General features: G+C 39.8%; 1 long non-coding RNA gene across 2 annotated transcripts in view; it reads right to left on the reverse strand.

Annotated features, from left to right (window-relative positions):
- Positions 1-22,201, reverse strand: part of LOC117197414 (uncharacterized) — a 307,865-nt gene that overhangs the window by 134,074 nt on the left and 151,590 nt on the right. For both annotated transcript variants that reach the window (XR_004478020.2, XR_007474633.1), the window contains one exon: positions 9,453-9,622. This is a non-coding gene — a long non-coding RNA (uncharacterized LOC117197414). The remainder of the gene's footprint in view (positions 1-9,452; positions 9,623-22,201) is intronic.

Genomic DNA, 22,201 nt, shown 5'->3' on the forward strand with positions numbered 1-22,201 from the left:
ATGAATGCTTTCACAGTCCCTGAGAATTGGTTTATATATTGATATGCCTGCCTCATAATTACCTATTTTATAATGAATATACACGTTACAACAGATGCTTATTTGTGTATTTGTAATGCACGCGTGGGTGACTCTTTTTCTGAGAAAACTGACCGCTTGTATCACGGAGCAGAGTCCACGTCTGCATGAGTCAGCATGGCAAGAGGGGGAAGGCGCATGAACAAGTGCTGGTGGGAGTGGGTGCTCTGCAGGGGGACCTGGCATCCTGGTTCTGACCCGTATCGGGGAGGAGAGGAAAGGACACATACTTCTCAGAAATGATCCCACTTTGGAAATGACTCTGCCCCCAAACCCTACAAACACATAGATTTTCATATTCGGGGTTCTGTCATGTTTGGTTTCTTTCTTTCTTTTTTTTTTTATTCTTTTGGGTGTTGTCATAAAGGATTTATCTCTCCTGAGGAATATCAGGATGCTTTTACTGAAGGATAAGAAACCAGGTTGTTGAGACAATGTGCACAGTTAGACTTAATGCTGCCTCTTTGTTCTGCAAAAAATACAAATGTAATGAAAATTTGTTGTCCTTTGTTTTTCTAGAAGAAACAATTTTAAACCCATACTTAACTGCACTGTAGAAATCTTTCATTGTATGATCTTGTAAGGTGAAGGTCATCTGATACCAAAATTGGGACAGAATTTAGGAATATAATGTAGCCTCCCTCCACTTCCCTCCCCTCCCCTCCTTCCTTCCCGTGGGAAGAACAGAGGGTGAGAATGCACTATGTAATTACACTTACTTTAACCCCTTAATTTCAACTGCAGTAACACACTAAGGAGAAAGTGCATTTTAACAGCCCCTGTGACTTTGTTGAATGGAGATGGGAACAGATTCTTAGGAACCACTAGGATACGACCCACATCTTTGCTATAACCCCAAGTTTAGGTCAAAATTTTCTATAATATAAAAATAACCAATATTTTAAAATTTTCCAGAAAATAAATTCGGGTCAGGTGCTTGGTAGTGAACACTCAAGCATCACTTGAAGAGCAGTAATAGGAAACTTTCACTTCTAAACCTTCTTAGATATGCATGTGTTATCCTCTTTTTCTTGGAAAGCTGTGTGTGATTACCTTTCATCATTAATTAATTTTCCTACAAACTATCTCATTTTCATGTCAGAGAAAGAAATGGGAAATATGTGAAGTAGAATATATAAAATACCTCAGAATACCTAATTAAAGTCATTTATTTCATTAATTTATATAATCTTTGGGTAAATGAAGGTCTGAGATCATTTCACTACTGAAGACAGAATGCACTGTTGTGCAGCAATCATCCAACTGTTTCATCATTTAGTGGGGCCTTTAATGCTGTCCCTCCCTTTTTCTGTTAAAAAATACATGAATAATCCCAGAACCAGAGAACACTCTCTATATTTCCATGATGATTGTGGATAAATAGCACATCACTCCTAGCAGGTGACCAGGGCAAGATATTTAAGCTTCATCAAGCTACAGCTGCCTGATATATAAACTGAGAAAACAGTGTATAAATCATAGATTTGTAGCACTGGTTAAAATGATATATACTATCAAGACAAGAGCTCAAAAAGTGATTGTATTTATATAAAATCTAAATAAGTATACAGTACATATGTATATCTGCATGTGTATATGTGTATGTTCATATGTATATATACTCCTAAGATAACGCATAAAGAATCAATAACATATTATTGTAATTAATTCAAGAGCTAAATTTTTCACTTTGTTTATTACAGACCTGAAAATACATTGTCCTTCAGCTGTATCACCTTTTAGGAGTCTCAGTGACCTAAATCCTCATGCAATATTTCTGACAAATCTTCAGTGAAGGTAAGTGTGTGGTTGGCAGCCAGCTTTTTCTGGTAGTCTTTTCAGCTCTGCACGTGGGCTGCCAGTACCTTCCCAAGGACCCCAGCTAGGAGGAGAATAAACCAGCATCACGTTTTATAGTCGTGTGAGGCTGACATGGCAAAAGTGGAGAGCTGAGAAGCTCCTTTGTGGTCCTGAGGGGCCGGAAGGACGAGGTATGAGATGTGAAGGGTCTCCAAGGCACTGGCTCATTTTCCCCACAAGATATTTGAATTCTGACAATTGTGCAGGAGGCTAACGAGCTAGGCAAAACCTGTGCTCGGTGCCAAAGCACAAATGCTCAAAGGGTAAAGACCTACTGTGAGAGGCACCTGGACTCCAGCCAGCCAGAGATCCGAGCCCGAGACACAGAGGACTTAACGTCCCTTCACTCGGCAAACATCCGGTAACTGAGAAGTTGACCTCAGGCAAGAAAAATAAAATAAAATAAACACCTAAACCAACCAACCAACAGCTGTTGGCTGAGAAAATCAAAAGCAAAACCCTCAAACCACAAAAAAAAACCAACAGCAGTGATGTGACGCTCACGTGGGGCTGCTTACAGGTGGGAGACTTGAGTGGCATCAAGCACACGACTCTTCTCCCTCTCAAGACATTTACCAAATTCTGAAAACATGGGAAGTGAAAAAACTGAAGAGCGACACTTACAACTGGTAAGAGAAGGAATTACACCCACCTCAGTTTTGAGGTTACCAAGCTCTCATCTGGAAATTCTGGAGAGCTATGCCCTAGTATAAAGGGTACACCAAAAGTAGACTGGATATTACCCAAACGGGAACATGCTACTAAGTTCAAATCACAAATGCATTGTGGTGATCAGTCCCATCCCATTTTTGATCCTTACAAAGGAATGGGGTAATCCTCTATAGTGGAAGCTAATATCATTTATAACCTCCGTTACCCTTAAACCAATGTCCAGCATATACTAAGAATCAATAGACATGCTAATTGTCAGGACAATATGACAGATGATAAGAAGAAATGCAAGTGACAAACCCACAGATAGCAGTACTCTAAAATTAATGTGATTAATTTTTTTAGAAAATAAAAGAGGGACACATATGAAATTAAAGGGTATTTTATCAGCTAATATCTCAGCAGACATAATGGAGGCCAGACAATTTAGAAGTATATGTTTATTTGAAGAATGAATGTAAATATCTACCAATTCAGAATTCTTCTCCAAATAAAAATATTCTTCCAAAAGGAAGGGAGGATTTAGTTTAAAAAACAGGATTTTTTTTTTTTTGCCAACAGACCTGCACTAGTAAAAGTATTAAAGCAAGTTCTTACAGAAAAGAGAGATTTACAAAATGCAAGAGAACTTAAATACACAAAAGGGTCATATATGTGGGACAAATATGAATTATTGACTGTGTAAAATAATAATTCCAATTTCTTGTGGAAATTGACATATGTATAAAACAAATATGCATAACAAAGACTATGTAAAAGTCAGAGAAGGAAATACAACATTGATTTAAGGCTCTATGGTATTGGCAAAGTGATAAAGTATGGATCAGACTGTAATATGCAAGTTTGAATGTTGTAATCATCGAAGGAATATTAGAGGACTGCGTAATTAATGAATACAGGAAAAATGGAAAAATAAAAAATGTAGTACATCTAAAAAATAAAGAAAATGAATAAAGCATAAAGTAAGTAGGAAAAACAGAAAATGGATACAAAGATACCAGATTTAAATCAATTTTGTCAGTAATTACATTAAATATAAGCTGTCTGAACAGCTTGAATAAAAGGCAAAGGTTGTCAGACTTTATAAGAAACATATCCCAATTACATGCTCATCAGAATTGGCATCTTAAGTATAATCACACAGGTTGAAAGTAATAGCATGAAAAAATACATACCATACAAACATTAAACAAAAATGATACAGAATCTATGACAATATCAGGCAAATTAGACTTTAAGACTTACTAGAAATAAAGAAGGCTATTTGCTAATTAAAATGGGGTCAGTCCAACAGAAAGATAGAATCCTAAAGCCATATACTTCCAATAATCCAGTTTCTAAATATCTGAAGCAAAAAATGAAAGAACTAAAACTAAGAAGAACTAAAAACTGAAAGAACTAACAAGATTTACAATAAATCTGCAATCATGGTGGGACACTTCAACAAAGGTCTCTCAATTGCTGATAGAGAAAAACAAAAATTGGGAGAATACAAATCTGAAAAACATGATTGTAATGTATGCAACACGGAATTCAACAAAACCAAACTCACATTCCTTTTTCATGTGCACATGGAACATGTACCAAAATTGACAATAGGCTTGTTCATAAAGTGAGGCTCAACATATTTCAAAAAATGGAAATCATTCAGAATATGTATTCTTTCCACAACTGGGTTAAGCTAGAATTCAATTACTAAAGAAATGACTAGAAAATCTCCAGTTACATGTAAATTAATTCAGACTCAAATAATGTGTTAAAGAAGATATCACAGTGTTTTTTAAATCTCAAATATTTTGAACTAAATGACAATAAAAAGACAGCATATAAACATCGTGAAATGCAGCTGAAGGCTATTGTTTGAGAGAATGTGTAGCCAGAAATGCAAATTTAGAAAAGAAGAATGGCTGAAATAGCAATAATTTAAATTGCTGTCTCCAGCAGCTAGAAGACGGCCAGCAAATTAAATCTAAGGAAATTGGTAAGATGGAAATTATCAAGATAAAAGCAGAAATCAAAGAAATAGAAGGAAATATATACTAAATAACATCTACAAAGCCACCAACTGGTACTTTGACAAGATTAATAGAATTGTGAGTAACTAACAAGAATGATCAAGTGCAGAAGAGAGAGAAGACAAATTCCAAGTATGAGGAGTGATGGAAAGCAGTAGAACTGATCATGTCCTCCTCAGAAAGGTAATGAAAGGAGATTAGGCACAATTTTACACCAACAGAGTTGGCACCTTGGTATAATAAATACATTCTCAACAATGCGACCTGTCAAATCTGACAGAAGTAAACAAAAATCTAAATAATCCAATACATATTTTAAAAATTGAGTCCATAGTTAAACCTTTTCAAAGTAAATTCCAGACATAGATTTCTTCACTGGTGAATTCTTTCATCTTTTAGGAAACAGAATACAGCAATCCTATACAAAGTCTTCCAAAGCACATAGAAAGAGAGAGGAGGCGATACAACTCTTCATAAAATCAGAATATTCTATACTGAAAACAGCAAAACCCTACTGAGAAAAATTAAAGGTGACGTAAGTATATGGAGTAATACACAGTACTGTGGCTGGTAGGCTCAGTGTTATAAAGATTTCCATTCCCCAAATTAACATATATATATGAAATCCCCATCAGAGTCCACCAAATAACACGCATATACATTGCTGTTTCTCTTTATGGTGTGTTTTAAAATATCTATCAGTAATTTCCTTAATATTCAATGCTTTTTGTGGTGTATTTTTATTTTTATTTATTTTTCCTTTCACTTTTAGATATATATTATATTTGGAACTTTGGAATCAATCTCTCTCTATTTATATATGTGTGTATATATATAATATATATATTTATAAGTTAATAAAAAATAAAAATTAACTTAATAGAAAAATGAACACTCAAACAGACCCCTTACAACAAATGGAAAAGTGATATTAAAATGACTAAAGATGAAAATACACTGAAATTCATTTATCACCAGGAACATGAAAATTAAAGCCATAAATTTTTAGACACCCAATAGAACAACTAAATTTTTAAAAGATGCCAACTTCCAAGAGTTAGCAAGGATTTGAGCCACTAGAGAAGTCTCACAGACTGCTCGTGGAGTGTACATTTATGTATCCGCTTTGGGTGACTGTCTGGCAAAACCCTATGGCACAGGGGTTCCACTCCTGGAACAGAATTCTAAGAGGTGTTTACCAAATGACAGGTGCTGGGATGTCCAGCACTTCACTGTTTATAACATCCCCACATATAAGCCACCCAAGTGTCCTGTAACAAGGGAATGTGTGTATAAAGCCACATATGAATCATGGAAGCAATTCACCAACATAGTGCTCTGGGGAAATGAGGTGAGGTGCGCGCACATTATGTAATTACAATCACATAATGTGTCAGAAGAGGCAGCACGGATTTATGGGGTCAAGGTCAGGCCAGTGTTGTGGAGGAAGCGGACGGAGCCAGGTCAGGATAAGGACAGAAGCGCCATTCCTGGTGGAAGCCGAGGTTTTTATCTGATGGCATCCTAAGAACCCGCGCTGACTCACCACTTACCTTGTCTCAGGAAGAAGGCACTGCAGTGGTGCTTTGCCCATAACTCTAGATCCTCCGTTATTTGATTTCGCCAGCAATGTGAGAATCATTTAGCATGCAACTCTACTTACTGTTAGCGTCATTTTGCCATTTTGTGTGAACTAATTTTATATATCTTTTTTCCCCAGGTTATCAACCAAAAGTTTCACATGTGACTTTGAGTGGTTAAGCTTTAAGTAAATTCATGCAAGATAGAGTGTAGACAATGGAATATATCACTTGTTTCTTTTGTAGACTATATTCATAGATGTGCAAAATAATGATATATAATGATTCTCCCAATTTTTGACCATTTTAATGAGTGGCAGCGCAATTTCTTCAGAAATCATTTGCATATCAACTTAAACCCTGAGTTCATTTTTTAAAAAGTTTTTAAAATAAGCTTTTACCTGGTATATGGTAAGTAAAAAATACACGTGAGTTAAATTAGTGCATACATAAACAAACATATATTTGTTGAGTACTAACTAAAGTATATCATTTCTCAACTATTGAATCAATTATTAAATTAATTACATCTAATTTCATTCCAAAAACGTGCAGCACAAATAAAACTAAGGAGAGGTAATCTGAGCCAAGCAGAAAATAAATGAAGAAAACATCAGAAAAGCCAAAGCAAGTTAGCATTACAATTCATTCTATCAGCTTCACATTTACTAATAATGGTCTGTGGATCTGGCTTAGCACTTCCTAAGCTTCCTAATTACGGGGCGGGGGGGGGGGGGGGGGGGGCAGTGGGGGGGAACACAGAAAGCATGCCTACCTAAGTAATTCACGGTGTCTTTACAACAAATCACATTTGTGACTGTGTAAGATTCAACTTATCTCTTTAACTGAAACTAAAAGCCAACAAACCAATCATTTACATTTTGCTATCTCATTTTAAAAAATGGCTTTTTAAGTATCTCTATATTATCCTCAATCACACCCCCATATGAGGTACAATAAAATGTTCCACTGTATTTTTTTTCAGATTTTTTTTTGATGTGGACCGTTTTTAAAGTATTTATTGAATTTGTTACAATATTGCTTATGTTTTGTTTTTTTTGGCCATGAGGCATGGGAGATCTTAGCTCCCTGACCTGGGATCGAACCAGCACCCCAGCATTGGAAGGCAAAGTCTTAACCACTGGACCACCAAGGAAGTCCCTCATTGTGATATTTTTAACTGCTCGTCACTTTAAATTTTTGAAATGTCAAAGCACAGCTAATTTTAGATGAGACTCAACTATCATGGTCCAAATAGGCGGCTTCGGGGTTACCTGGCATAATTAAAGATAAAGTCTAGAAGATACAAGGGAAGTAAGTGGGGGAGGTCAAGAGCAGTTAAGATTTGGAATCAGAAAGTCTGTATCCACGCACTAGTGCCAGGCAAAGTTTGTTTATCTAACAACCAGTTTACTCCTCTGTAAAATGGGAATAAAAATAAGACTTTCCTCATGGTTTTGGTACTAGTTTTGAATCAGATAACAAAATATAAAGGACTTAGCTCAGCAAACTCCAAGTGTTAACTGTTACTATTATGTGGCACATGGAGAGAACTCACTAAATGGAAGCTATGTTTTTGTGTGCTCTGCTTCCCAAAGGATGTTTTAAACCCATTCACGAATAAAGGCAGAAGATTTTGTAGCAAATAGCGTTTTTCATTTTTATAATCTATAGACTGACATGGAATTTGATATTCTGTTACTCTGTGAAACATTGCATAGGCAAATGATATTAATTTGTAAATTATTCACTTAAAATTTTCATTAAAGCAAATAAAAACAGTTGAGGTTTAGATTGAGGAGTTCTGCTGGGGCAAACGAGTTTTGGGAATTTGCACTGTGACATCCAAGTCTCATTAAATTACTTCCTAATAAACACCCAATACATTTGATTGTATGAGCACCTTCTGGAGGAAGGCATCCCTTATTCTCCCCACATTTGGGATTCACAGATAAACAATAAAGGCTTGAAAAGGATGGATTCTAAGCACTCACTGAAGGGGATGGTACCCGAGGACCGATCTTCAGAGGGGAGTGTGCACAGCAGCGAGACTCCGTACCATCATCACTAATGCTTTACAGTTGTCATTGATTTTTTTTTCAGCTAATGAGTACAAATCAAGTACCAGACAGGTATTGAAGATACTTCTATAAGGATGGTTGTAAGGGAGAAGTAAAACGATAATTGAGCCATAGGCTGGGAATAATCACTTGTTGAGATATTCCGGGGGGAATGGAGTCAACCCCTCACTACAGTTTGGCCCTGTTTGTCCACCCCTGGCCCTGCAGAGCCTGCAGGAAGAAGACCAAACTCCTTTCCCTCACACACGGAGCCCTCAGACACATGCCGGACCGTGACTTGCATTTACAAATTCGCACCTTCAAACTCAATTGGCAACAGTCACATTTTATCAAATTCACTGTCATACTTCAAACACACTGCGCTTTTTACGCATTGACAATTAGGTGCAGTACGCTCACGCTTCTCCTGAAAATAAACTTTTTTCCCTGTGTAGCTAACGGAATTCAACATTTACGAAGTCTTAGTTTGACTGTCACATCTCCCTGATTAAGGCAACATTAGCATTTTTCTTTGCCTGTTTCCATGCCACCTTATGATGATTCTCTTAGAACACTCATCTTGTGCGCAATAAATACATGAAGTGATTTAGTGTTTTTCTAAAACAAATAGATAAGTGGATTAAATATTTGATCTCAAAAGCAAAGGTTGAGTTCCATGATTAATAAGGCAAAACAGTTGAGGAAAAATGCATTCTTGATACATTTTCTCTATGTATAATCCTGTGACAAAAGTTACTTTCTTCATCTATTTTAGAATTTCCTGTTTTTGTAAATCTCTTTTCTGTGTTTCTTAGGTTCTGGAACACTATAGAAACACACTTCCCCCACAACTCAGAAAGTTATTAGACTGAGGAGGGAGACTGTAAATCATTTCATAATTGCTGTCAGTGTTGACTGTGATATCACTGATTGAAAAACTTTAAAACTCGTTCGTGTTTCAAGCTTGCTAGAAATAAATACCCGGCTATGTGTGACAAGGTTAAGTAACTCTTTCACAAAATGTTTTTCTCTAAAAGACTAGGCTAAGAAAAACATCTCCAAAAAGCAGAGGAAACTGATTACAACTTCAGATACAACAAAGCACCTTCCTGACTTCTCCTTGAATTTTAGGTATTGGAGTGAGACTTAGCATTCTGAGTTCTAAGTGCAAAGCGCAATCCACTCACCGGCTTGACAAAAGGAAACAGGGGAATTCTTGTCACAGTCGGGTGCCTGCTGTTCTCTCAGTATCATTTCTATTCACAAATCGATGTGTTTGGGGCTTAAGTCTCCCATTCAGTTACATGCCCGGCATGGATTTGGGAGTTCACTCCACCTCTGGGGCTCAGTTCACCATCTGAAGAAGACAAAGGAAGACACAATAAGAGAGTGTGATGGTGATTCTATTCCTTCAGATGGTCTTTTCATCCTTAAAAGCTGGACAAACTAATGATAGAAGCAATTTATTAAGTAAGCAAAAATAAGTTTTAAAATTGAGTTTCAAAATAGCACACAGGGGCTCCCCTGGTGGCACAGTGGTTGAGAGTCCGCCTGCCGATGCAGGGGACACGGGTTCGTGCCCCGGTCCGGGAAGATCCCACATGCCACGGAGCGGCTGGGCCCGTGAGCCATGGCCGCTGAGCCTGCGCATCCGAAGCCTGTGCTCCGCAACGGGAGAGGCCACAACGGTGAGAGGCCCACGTACCGCAAAAAAAAAAAAAAAAAAAAAAAAAAAAAAAAAAAAAAATAGCGCACAACTCAGAACAGGGGAGTGTTAAACTCATCTATTAACTAAATAGATGAATTCATAGAAGGTATGATTAGTGTAAAGAAATTTGAATTTTCTTTAAGTAATAATTATAACATGCACAGGGAATGGTTGTATCTCTTACCAAAGGTGAGATTCATAGAAACCAAGAACTTAGTGAGAAATCAACAACAGAGAACCAGGTGCTCCAGGGTGATGTGCTGGACTTATGTACAGGTGACAATAAGAGTACTTCTGATTATATGATCCTGACTGGATTCAGGTGTATGAAATACATTCATTGGTTTAGGACCTATTGTCCACGTGTACAGATAGTGCTTAAAACACAGATGCCTGGAGACATTTATATTGACTGTAAGTTAATCTGTAAAGCAGTGATTTTGTTTTATTTCACCTTTATTGAGGTGTAATAATATAAAATTGTGAGATACTTAGAGTGTGCGTCGTGGTGATCTGACATCTATATACATTGTGGACGGAATCCCCCATCTAGTTGATTAACACATCCATCACCTCACATACTTATCTTTTTTTTTTCTTTTTGGTGAGACCATTTAAGCTGTCCTCTCTTAGCAAATTTCAATTATACAGTATAGTGTTAACAACTAGTCACCGTTAGACTAGTTAGGTACTAGTTAGGTACTAGTTAGACAACGTTAGGTACACGTTAGATCCTCAGACCTTATTCATCTTACAGCTGAAAGTCTGTTCCCTTGGACCAAGGTCTCCAACCACGCCCGCCTTCCTCCCACCCCGCCCCCACTGCAACCCGAGGCAATCACTTTTGTACTCTGTTTCTATGAGTTTCAGATTCTTAAAAAAATTCTGTATGTAAGTGATGCCTGTAAAGTGGAGATTTTGAATGGAGTTGAAGCACTCTCCTCCAGGTGCCTTGGAATCACCCGTGTGACTTTTACAAGGACACCTGGGCCCTCGGTGGGTGGGCTCCTGCCACCTCCCACCTCCTTCCCGCTTCAGTGGACACAGTTTCCTACAGTTTCCAAGTGAGCCAAGGTCAGTTAGAGAAGCGTTAACAGAGAGACTCTGTTGTATTAGCAAAGAAAGCAATGCTGAGAATCACACGTATGTGGTCCAATTCTTTCCTCACAGTTACTAGAAATTCAGGAAAGACTTATATTATTTCTACCCAAATTATTATAGGAGCCTCTTCCAAAAGCCTAATTACTGGAAATCAGACCGACACATAGACTCCCTCCATTTTCCTATGAAAGCTTGTTTCACATTAACCCCCAAACCAGCACGTCAAGGCCTCAGAGAGCCATGGAGGCATAAAATGGGGTCTCCAGTTCCTGGTACCCCAGATTTTCCCTCCCTAGGGATGCTGGAGCATGAAAGGAGGGGAGCCCCCCCGTTTATGCTGGGGTCCACAGCAAATCTCCCAGGATCAACAGCAAAGATCCCAGAGCCGCAGACCCTGGGTTTGCTGTGATGTCTGGTCCTCTGCCCCCTCCCCCCGTCCCGGCTAAGGGGCGAAATCCCCCTCCCGGAGCCACACACCCTAACCCACTCCCCTCTCTGTTAGGCTCTCCTCCTCAACAGCAACTGCTCTCTCCTCTTACTTTTACACAAAAGCACCAGAGGTACCAGTGGACATAAATATTCTTCAGGAGAGAGAATGGGAGTAATTGTAGGAAAGGAATGCTTAGTCACTGCCCAGAGCTCCAGCTCAGCCAGCCAAATGCATCCTGAGCAGAGATGAATGTCCTTTCTATCCAGCTGATGTCCACTCAGCCGCAGTTGCCAAACCTGTCCCCATGTTTATCTGGGATGTCTCACTAGATTTCTCAGAAAACAGATTTATGAGGCAAACATCGAAATCTATAGTCTCTGATTTCAACTTCAGGAAATGTGAATTTCGTGACGTATGTGCACTTTTCTTCAATTCATTGTTTTATTTTCCTAAGAAATTTCTGAGGAAATACTCAAAAATCAGAATTTCTGAGGGGAATTTTGAAAGAAGTGATCAGAGGATGTATTATAAAATAAATATAAAATAATTTTAATTATTTTATGTAAATATAATTTTCTAAAGTCTCTGTTCTTCATGGCAGAAGAATACTTGATTGTAAAGAAAACAATGGATTAAGCAAATGCAAATGATTTACATTTTTCAAAAATCAATCACTGTTCATTTATAATGAGGATGTTTATAGATTATCTCTTTATATCATATTTCTGATCGATTTCATGAACGTGTCATGACATATTTTCTGGCACAGTGTTCCCCAAATTCTTATTAGTTTTAGTATTGCTTTCTTTCACTGCTATAAGTACAGATTTGATTTGCAGATTCAACCTGAAAGGTGACAGAATTTGCAAAACAGAAAATGAAAACACTTCTCTGACCCACACACTAAGTCTGCAATTACAGCAGACTCTGGATAGGCCGCAGTATTTGCAGTAATATATAAAGTTTTGGTTAAAGCCTTATGTTTAGTCTGCATGAGAGAAAAGCAATACCGCTGTTTCTGTAATGGTGTTAAAGTCAAATTTCAAAAATTATATTAATAGACAACTCACTTGGCAAATACAGTAAGATACTATTTATTAAACTTTAATTTCATATTATTCTCATGCTTCATGTTATTAGTAGATATTAATATTTCTGGCTTTTTTAGTGTAAAAATCCCCTGCAGATGGGTTTCTTCATGGGCTGGATTTAGGGTTCATCTGATGTACTTTGTTGATTGTAACCAGATAAGAGAACCGATCTTTGTTTTTACCTTTTTACCTCTCCATTCTTAATTTTCCAGAGTACAAGTGAAACTGAAAGTTGACTGTGCAGTATATCTATGTCAATTCTAATGTGACTCCACTCGTTAAACATTCCCCAATTTTCTCATAGTGCCCCAGTGTGTCACCACTTTCCCTTTCTTCAATCTGTGTCTAGTACTTTAAGAATAAATTTTAACTATGAAATACTTTAAAACCAAACAAAAGGAAAGAGGATGATGTGATGGATATCCAACTAAGCATCCCCCAACTTGAAAATTATCAATCTTGCTTCTTTTACACCCTCCATCTCTACCCATGTCCTGGCTCCACACTGGATAATATATATTTTTTCAGTCGAGATATAATTAAAATACAATAAAAGGATTTTAAGTGTTCATATTGATATGTTTTCTGACAATGGCATCGCCTATGAAAAAGCCCCCCCACCCCCCGCCAAACAGGACTATGGTAAATAAGCTTCGGCTGTGCTGGACTTCATGTCGGTGGGACTCTCAGTTTATTTCTGACTCATGTGGATGGGTGTGTCATGAGATTGCTCATTTCTACCACAAAGTAACATTCTGTTAAATGAATGTGTCACACTGTGCTTATCAATGAATCTGCTGTTAATGGAGCTTGGGTCATTTCACCTTTGGGGTTTTTATCAACAAGGCTGCTGCAAAGATTCTTGTGTAAGTACTTTGTGGACATATTTTTTTGCCCCGTTTCTCTTGGTTAAACACCTGGGAGTGATGATGCTCTGTCCAAAGGCATGGGCGTGTTTAAGTCAATGAGAAACCACCACGTGCCCCGCACTTTGCTTCTCAAACTCGATGCTGAGGCTGCCACGTGGGTCCATGTGGGTGGTGTCTGTTGTTGCTTTGTTTTACTATATTGGTGAGTGAACAGCACTTTTAGTTTACATTTCCCCAAGATCTGCCTACCCCACGGTCCCACAGATACTCTCTTATGTTTCCTTCTAGATGCACTATGGTACATGTTAGTTGGATGACAGACCTAAGTGTAAGAGCTACAACTGCAAAATTCATAGATGAAGACATAGCAGTAAATCTTCGTGACCACTTTACATGCACAAGGATGACTAAAATATAAAAGACAGACAATAATAAATGTTGCAGAGAACGTGGAGAATGTATAAATACATATATTGCATCTGATTGGGAACCAGTACGATATTTTCTCCAAATGATAAACAAAGAGCTGCCAAAGGCCCAGCAATCCCACTCCTAGGCACACCCCCAAGGGAATGAAAAGATGCATCCACACCAAAACTTGGAAACAGATATTCCCAGCACCCTTATTCCTAATAGCCAAGAGGTGAAAGCAACGTAAATGCTCATCCACCATCACGTGATGAATAAACAGAATGTGCCCATCCATACAATGAAATATGACTCAGCAGTAAAAACGAATGAAGCAGGGCTCCATGCTACAGCATGGATAAACTTTGCAGACATCATGCCACACGAAAGAAGCTGGTCCCCAGATACCAGGTGTTCTATTACCGTGCTTATGTGCGATAGCCAGCATAGACATATCCACGTGGACACCCTGTGTCTTAGTGTTTGCCTGGGGTTGGGAGAAGGGGGGCAGAGGAAAGGAAATGGGAATTACTGCTAATGGGTATTATGTTTGCTCCTGGGGATATGAAAATATTCTAAAATTAGCTTCTTTTGAGGGTACCACTGACCTGTACTCTTTTAATGGGCAACTGTTCTGTGTACATGAAATCTGTCTCAATAAGGCTGTAAAAAACCAAAACAAGACAAACTTTGGGTGAGATTACTGCCATATTAGGCACTGTGAAAAGTTCAAGATACAGCAATAAAATTATCTGAAAAAATACACAGAAAGAGAATAAAACAAAATAATTGGCTCATCAGAGAGCTGTGGAGTAAATACCAATGACTCAACAGATATGTTACTGGTGTCCCTGAAGGAGGAGAGGAAAGAATGGAAAAGTATCTGAAGAAATAATGGCCTTTTTTTTTTCAGATTTGATAAATTCTGTAAAATATACAAACTCAGGAAGATCAACAACCTCCAAGCACAAGCATATAAAATAAATCACATACCTAAGGCCTATCATAAGCTAACTGGTTAAAGCCAGTAATTTAGAGAAAATTTTAATTGTGGTGAGAAAAAATGACCAGAGGAGCGGAGATAAGGACGCAGCATGTTTCCTATCCGCTCTGATGTAGGTGAGGACAGAGGAGGGGTCTAGCCGTGCGGCCACCGCGTGGAGGAGACCACCTGTTACACCGACGGTCTGGCCGGTGGCTGCGAGGGTTACTGGCCATTGTAGGGCCGTCACGTCCATTCCAAAGAACTGAGGGATCCTGAGCTGAACACTGGTCAGCCTTCAAGAAATTATTGTTTGGGAGCAGAGGATTATAGGCTGTGTCTATACACATTACACACATATGGAAAAATAATTCAGAGTATAAACATTCTTATTTGCATTGAACTTTTTAGGAAAATTGGGTAATATAAAAAATAAAGAGATACATTTATGTCACTCACAGCCCCATTTTATAGGATAGTCTACATTTATATTTTCATACTTTTTTTTTACTTTTAATATGTGCATATTGACGTAGAGACACCTGTTTAAAACAATCCCAATTAAATAGCATTTCATGCATATTATATAATACAATTTAGATTAGCTTGAAGATCTGCTGTCAAATAGTATATTCTGTAAAATTGATCACTGAAAGTATGAAATAAATGGAGCAGAATACAAACAGGAAACAAAAGATGCAAACCAATATGAACAGGATAATAAATCATGAACAACAGTTATGATAAGGGAGACATTGACATGCATTCTAATTTAATTCGCACAACCTAGAACTTCCAAAATACAGTCTGTGAAATAAACCTCAGTCCATAACATTCCAGCATTTACAGCTCAAACAAAGAGTTCTTACTACCGATCCTAATTTTTCACTACATAGCATATGTAAAAGAGGAACCCCAATGTGAACGAATGATGGTGGAAAGGCAAAAGAAACATGAAAGAAATCAAAGGAAAACTTCTTCGCCTTTCACATCTGCCTCTCTCAGCTGGAAAAACTTCCACGTTGCCCAAAAGGTCTCTTCTTGCTAATTCACGCTTAACTTGAGGGAAAGTTTTGTGTTGATTCTGATGTATAGGAAAGTTTAAAGCAAAGATTCTCAAACTTGGAATAAAAAAAATCTCAGGCCTATGCCCAGCATGCCTGAAGAAATCCTTTAGTAAAATGTGCATTTCCAAATCAGTTTGAACATTACCATTTTGTATTTGAGATTTTTATACTTTAAGTGCACTTCACATACCAGCAGTTTTTCTTTTGTTTATTTTCAGCTGATATGCCCTAGCAAAACTTCTATGCAATTCTATAAATGGCATTCTAAATTATCCAGAGCGGCCCTGAAACGTGGAAGCCAGAGAAACGTCTGGCACGATGATAAAAGGCTCCTCGGTATTCAGAAAGCTTCTGCCTGTCAGGGAATTCTGCTGATGTGTCTCGAGACTGAAGTATGAAACCTTGTCTTGCTTGCCTCTTTGATTCCACGGTCACATATCCCTTAGACAAAGGTATGAAGGCATTGGTCCTGCACAGTCTGGGTCTGTAAATGCAAACCTGAGTTTCAAACACCCTGCAGTTAGCTTCATATTCATTTGATTTTGTATTCTAACTGGTTGATGTTGATTTTCCCTCTTTAGGATCAGATGATCGAGTTGAAGTTGGAGGAAATGTCTGAAGTGTTTTTACAGAGTTCACACAGATTTGGAAAGCAGTGCCCAAAACTAAAGAAAGAGTAACTTCTCCCAGAGTCAGGATGGCGGCTTGGTGGGAACTGCTCTGTGATGCAGAGCACGGAGCTGTACATGGAGCTCGGATCCTTGGCACATCCAGGACTTTCTGGGCACGTTTTCGGGAATCCAGAGAGAGGAGGCTTTTGAGTGGCTGTCTCAGGACTGGAACAGGAGACAAGTGTGGGTGACGAGTGAACCAGTGAGGACAGCAAGGGTACCTTGGAGAAGAAGTGGGCCCCGAACCTCACCGACGTCACACCCCCACGGTTTAGTCCTCAGATGTCTGAACTCAACGCAGTGCCAGGTGGTCTACCGAGACCTGACTTTCACAACGTGGCCAGCAGCCCCTCTGATCTGGGCTCCGGCAGTTTTTACCTGCACCATCAGAAACACATTGTCATTCGGGTTCCCCCAAAAGGGCGAGAGGATCCAACAGCAGCAATTATAGCTTGGTAGTGACTTCTGTACACACACGATCAGTCCAGACTCACCACGTGGTCAAGCCCAACTCTAGGTCCTGCAGGGAGAGTCGTCCTCTCTGTACCCAGAACCAGAGGAGAAACGATGGAGGTGGACACAGCAACCCGTCCCTCAGCACCCACTCCTACCCCTACTCTGTTGGGATAGTACACCCCGCCATTCAGAGCTTTAATTCCCTAAATTCCAAGGCCCAGTGGTGTACAACCTCACAGCTCAGTAAGATGGAGAAGACAAGGGAGATTGTTCTTTTTTTTTTTAATGGCAGTGTTTTATTTTATTTTTGGCCGCATCAGGCAGCATGTGGGATCTTAGTTCCCTGACCAGGGATGGGTAGGCAAACGCTGCTTCCTATATGGCCACTCTCCAGAGTGTAATGCAGATGTTTCCGCTTTCACAATGTGGTTTGTAAAGTCTTACCTCTGCAGTGATGGGTAGAAAAGCAAGGGTAAAATCTTCTGAACTCGCTAAAATGGGAATCTTCGATAACCACACTATATACACCAGGAAAGTTACCTTCTTCTGTTTATTTTAACACCAGGCAGGACACACTCGGTCCCCACACTTTCAGCAGGACACAAGCTGAACTATGTAACAGACAAGACTGAGTATTCACCGCATGTGAGGATTTATTGTATTTATTTGCATTTCGCTATTTAGTTTAGACAGTACAATATTTGAGTGTAGAATTGCTTATCGAATTATAAAATTTTCACATTGGAGGGAACATTAGAAGTTATGTCATCCATTTCTCTCTCGGAACAGAGAAAGAATGTGAGTCCTCGGAAAGTTACATGACTGGACCAAGGTTCCACGGTCAGCTAGTGAAAAAGGCAGGTTTAAATGCAGGACCTCCCAGTGGCTGTGGCCCTGGCAGGTGGGGATGAGGTCAGGGCTGCATCTTCGTTACAGGTCACAGCTTCTGGGACTCGGAGAGTCCAGGTCACAGTTATGGTTCTTCCACCTGCTGTCCCAGAAAGGGCAAGTTCTTGGGCTCTGTCCTCAGACTTTATCCTCTTTAAAAAACAGGTTTGTACAGAATTATTTAATTCCTTTCTAGTTATAAAATTGAATAGTTCTAAGACACGCTCTAACCTGCTCCACAGAGGCCAAGAATGACTGATGGTCTTGAAGGGAAAGAAGCGGCAAGCTTTAGGTACAGACCGGTAGTCTGCCTATATCCACCCGGAAGTGGGCAATGTTTGTCATATTTTGAGAACAAATATGTTTGTCTGGGACATTTCATTGGTAATCTATGAATTAGTTACAGGATTTTACCAAATGCCTTCTATGTTATCTATCAAAATAAAATTTCACCAATTTTCTTTTTCATCTTCTTGGCAAAATTTGAAAGGTAAACTGCAGCTATTAAAAATGTTAATTTCATTTGCGGTTTTGAGGATGGCCAAGTCACGAGTTTTATTTCATTGGAACACAACTGTTAAGCAAAGGCAACCAAGCGCAGTCCTGGCTTAAGCACTCTGGACTGTCAAAAGGGCATCAGACAGGGCTTCCCTGGTGGCGCAGTGGTTGAGAGTCCGCCTGCCAATGCAGGGGACGTGGGTTCGTGCCCCGGTCCGGGAAGATCCCACATGCCGCGGAGCGGCTGGGCCCGTGAGCCATGGCTGCTGAGCCTGCACGTCCGGAGCCTGTGCTCCGCAACTAGAGAGGCCACAACAGTGAGAGGCCCGCATACCGCAAAAAAAAAAAAGGGCATCAGACAAATCCAGGACCACAAGATTTGGTATCCAGGAGAGTCTTGTGAAAGCACGGGAAGAAACTACAATTACAACGTTTATACATAACCCCAGATTATAAAATATGGCTTCCACACTGGAACTATATAATTTGCCAAATAATCCAGATCATAATGAAATAAAGGCAATAAAACTTTACCTCACACTAAAAGGATTTTTTGAATATGGATGACTCATAATTTGGGCAGATTCTTTACGTTTCCAGTGAATATTGTGTTCATTCCCTTTCCTGTACTTTCTTTTTACTGGAATAGAAAACGGTTGGTTGTGTTTTCCTCCCTTTCCTTCTCACCTCCTTGGAAGGCCAGCTAGCAGGGGAGACTTTGATTTCTTACTGAGTCCCGAAATTCTCTTGGTATAGTCTATCAACACAATACGCTATGCAGGCTCCACCACTTGTTTGCAGAGAAGGACTGGGAGGGAAGCTGTTTCCACCCTGGCCTGGAAACACTTCCCTCCACCAGGTCCTTTCTGCACAGCCCACCATCCCAGGCCCACTCTAGCCTCAGAGTTTGGCTCCCTCTCTAGATCAAACATTTTTATTTGTTTATTAGAATTTGTTACCTTTTTAGGACACTAGCTTTATCTTAATTTCCCCCTTTAACCATATCTAATAAGGTGAGTCTTGAAAAATAACGGCATTTGTTGAATGTTAGAGGGAATTTTCAGTTTTTGATTATTCATCTAATCCCAAAGAGTTGATAATCCTTAAAGCATCACTATTTGAATTTGAAATAAATCCATTTTGTTGTGCTGCTAACTCTGCCCTACTAATTACTTTTTATCAAAGCTAATATTTACATTAGTTTGCATTCCCTAGGCACTTGCTAATTAATTCTGGGTTGAGTTATGTGAATTTGATTAGCAATTTAAAACTGTCGGATAGCGATGCAAACTCCAATGCTACTACATTAAGTTGATTTTAATTTTTCATGCTTTAAGTGTCTCTCACTTGACTTCTACGTGGAGGAGCGTTTAGTAGACCCACCTTTTCCTATTTCTCCCTCTAAGCACAACCATGGATTTGAAATAAGAAGCAAATATCAGAAGACTCTGCAGGGTAGAAAGAAGAAAAGGCACACTGTCTGGGGCCTTAGGACCCAAGGAATGACATGGTGGTAAGTTTCCTGGGCCTTCTTTTGCCTTATTTAATCCTGAGTTGGAGTTGGAGAAATACCGATGGGAATGAAGAAAAGAAACCCCAACATAAAGCTGTTCTCTCTGGCCTTAGAAATGCGAAAGCCCAGCTGGACAGAAAGCTTTTAGATCGTAACTTCTATACTCCAGCCAAACACCACAGGAAAAATGGTGCCCTGCTACCACCCAGAGCAGAAAAAGCCAAGCCACCCTCGAATTTCCACTCTCTTGAGGCACCCCAAACCCTTGTGGGTCCCCGTAGGGCACACGGGTGCAGTTCTGAGGCACACCTGCCAGCCAGAGTGCCCCTGCTACCTGCAGGAAGGAGGACCCCACGCACTGGTGTAAAGGCAGGCTGGGGGGGAAGCCAGACTTCTATCCCCACTGGCCAGTCATGAGGCGGCGCCCTCCTAGTCTCCAGCTAGATGGCGTTGGAGAAAGCCAGCTGAAGCAGAAGGTTTCGATAGGATCCCAACTCGCATAAAACAACACAAAAATGTCCAGATTTCAAGTGAAAGTCACATGTCACACAAGAAAGAGAAAGTCTCAAACTGAATCAATAGGACAGTCAATCAAGAGTCAGATGTGTCAACAGTGAGGTGACCGGTGTTAGCATCACATGATACTTTAAGGCAGCCGCCCTCAGAATGCTTCAGTGGGTGACACAAACAAACTGGAAACAAATGAAAAAATAAAACATCTCAGATATGAAAAAAGAACCAAAGGAAAAGTTTAGAACTAAAAAAATCAACAACCAAAACATAAAAAAGTTCAGTGGGCGGGCTCCTTAGAAGGAGCGAGGGACAGAGGAGGCGGCCAGTGAGCTTGGGTCTGGACCAACAGGAAGTCTCCAGCGTGAGTGCCAGAGACCGAACAAAGGACCTGTAGACTGCAACAAAAGGCCTAATGCTCATGTCACCTGGTTATATTTTACTGCAAATATACCGTACATCACTGTGCTGTGCTTCTGTGTGATGCATGAGTTTGCTATAAGAATTCTAACTGCGGTCACGATATGATATAATGTGAGCTACCATTAATCGAGCACTTGCTATACGCCAGGCCCCTCAAAAGACATCTGCCATATTTCTTCACATACTTGAAAAGCATAGCTGGGGCTGAGTTTCAGGTGTCCTGACCCCGGGATCTCTCAAGCTGCTCTTTCTGCTCCACGGTTCCCATCGTGCAGTGTTATCACTGCTGTACATAAACAAATGGAAATGTCCAGAATAGATAGCGTTTTACTATCTTTGGAATCTTCCAGTGGTTGGAATATAATAGGGGCTCACAAGTCTCCTTTGAATGTTGTTGAATTGCATCAAAACATACGGGTTCAGCCGAACACCAGGATGGCTAGTGTAAGACACCCCAATGTTGTCATGAATCTGGGTGTAATTACATCTTGTAAATGAGATATTAAAGGGGCTTGGCTGGGGCACAGGATTCAAAGAGGCACAGTTAATTTGGAGGTTAATATTTAGAAGTGACCCTAGAGATCGCTATCTGTTTTTACTCCAGAGCCCCAAAACTCGTGGGCACGAAGGAATAAAATCAGCTGCTGCTTGTGCAGAATCGAGCACCTGTGTATTTCTACGTACGGGTCAGGAACTCGTATTACTGATGTCGTCAGCATTGTTTTTCCCTCTGGAGTAGATATTCCGGCTGCCTGAGTGCAGCAATTATGTTTTATTTATCTTAGTATCTGCAGGGCATGACATGATAGCTGTTTGTTGAATGGATGGGTGGATAAACGGAATGAAAAATTTGTAAATGCCTAGTTTCTGTTTATTTCTCTGCATTTTCAAAACGGAGGAAAGGAACACTAATGTATGACAATATGTCCCATATTGTTAAAATAATGCCATTAAAAAACTGTGAAATGCTGTGACTAAAACTCACATCAAAAATGAATGAGATATGTATGACTGATTCACTTTGTTATAAAGCAGAAACTAACACACCATTGTAAAGCAATTATACCCCAATAAAGATGTTAAAAAAAAAAAAAAAAAAAAAGAATGAGAGGGCTTTCCTGGTGGTGCAGTGGTTGGGAGTCTGCCTGCCAATGCAGGGGACACGGGTTCGAGTCCTGGTCTGGGAGGATCCCACATGCCGTGGAGCAGCTGGGCCCGTGAGCCACAACTACTGAGCCTGCACGTCTGGAGCCTGCACTCTGCAACAAGGGAGGCCACGACAGTGAGAGGCCCGCGCACCATGATGAAGAGGGGCCCCAGC

The sequence above is a fragment of the Orcinus orca genome, chromosome 21 (genome assembly GCF_937001465.1).
Source record: "Orcinus orca chromosome 21, mOrcOrc1.1, whole genome shotgun sequence".
NCBI classification, from domain to species: Eukaryota; Metazoa; Chordata; class Mammalia; order Artiodactyla; family Delphinidae; genus Orcinus; species Orcinus orca.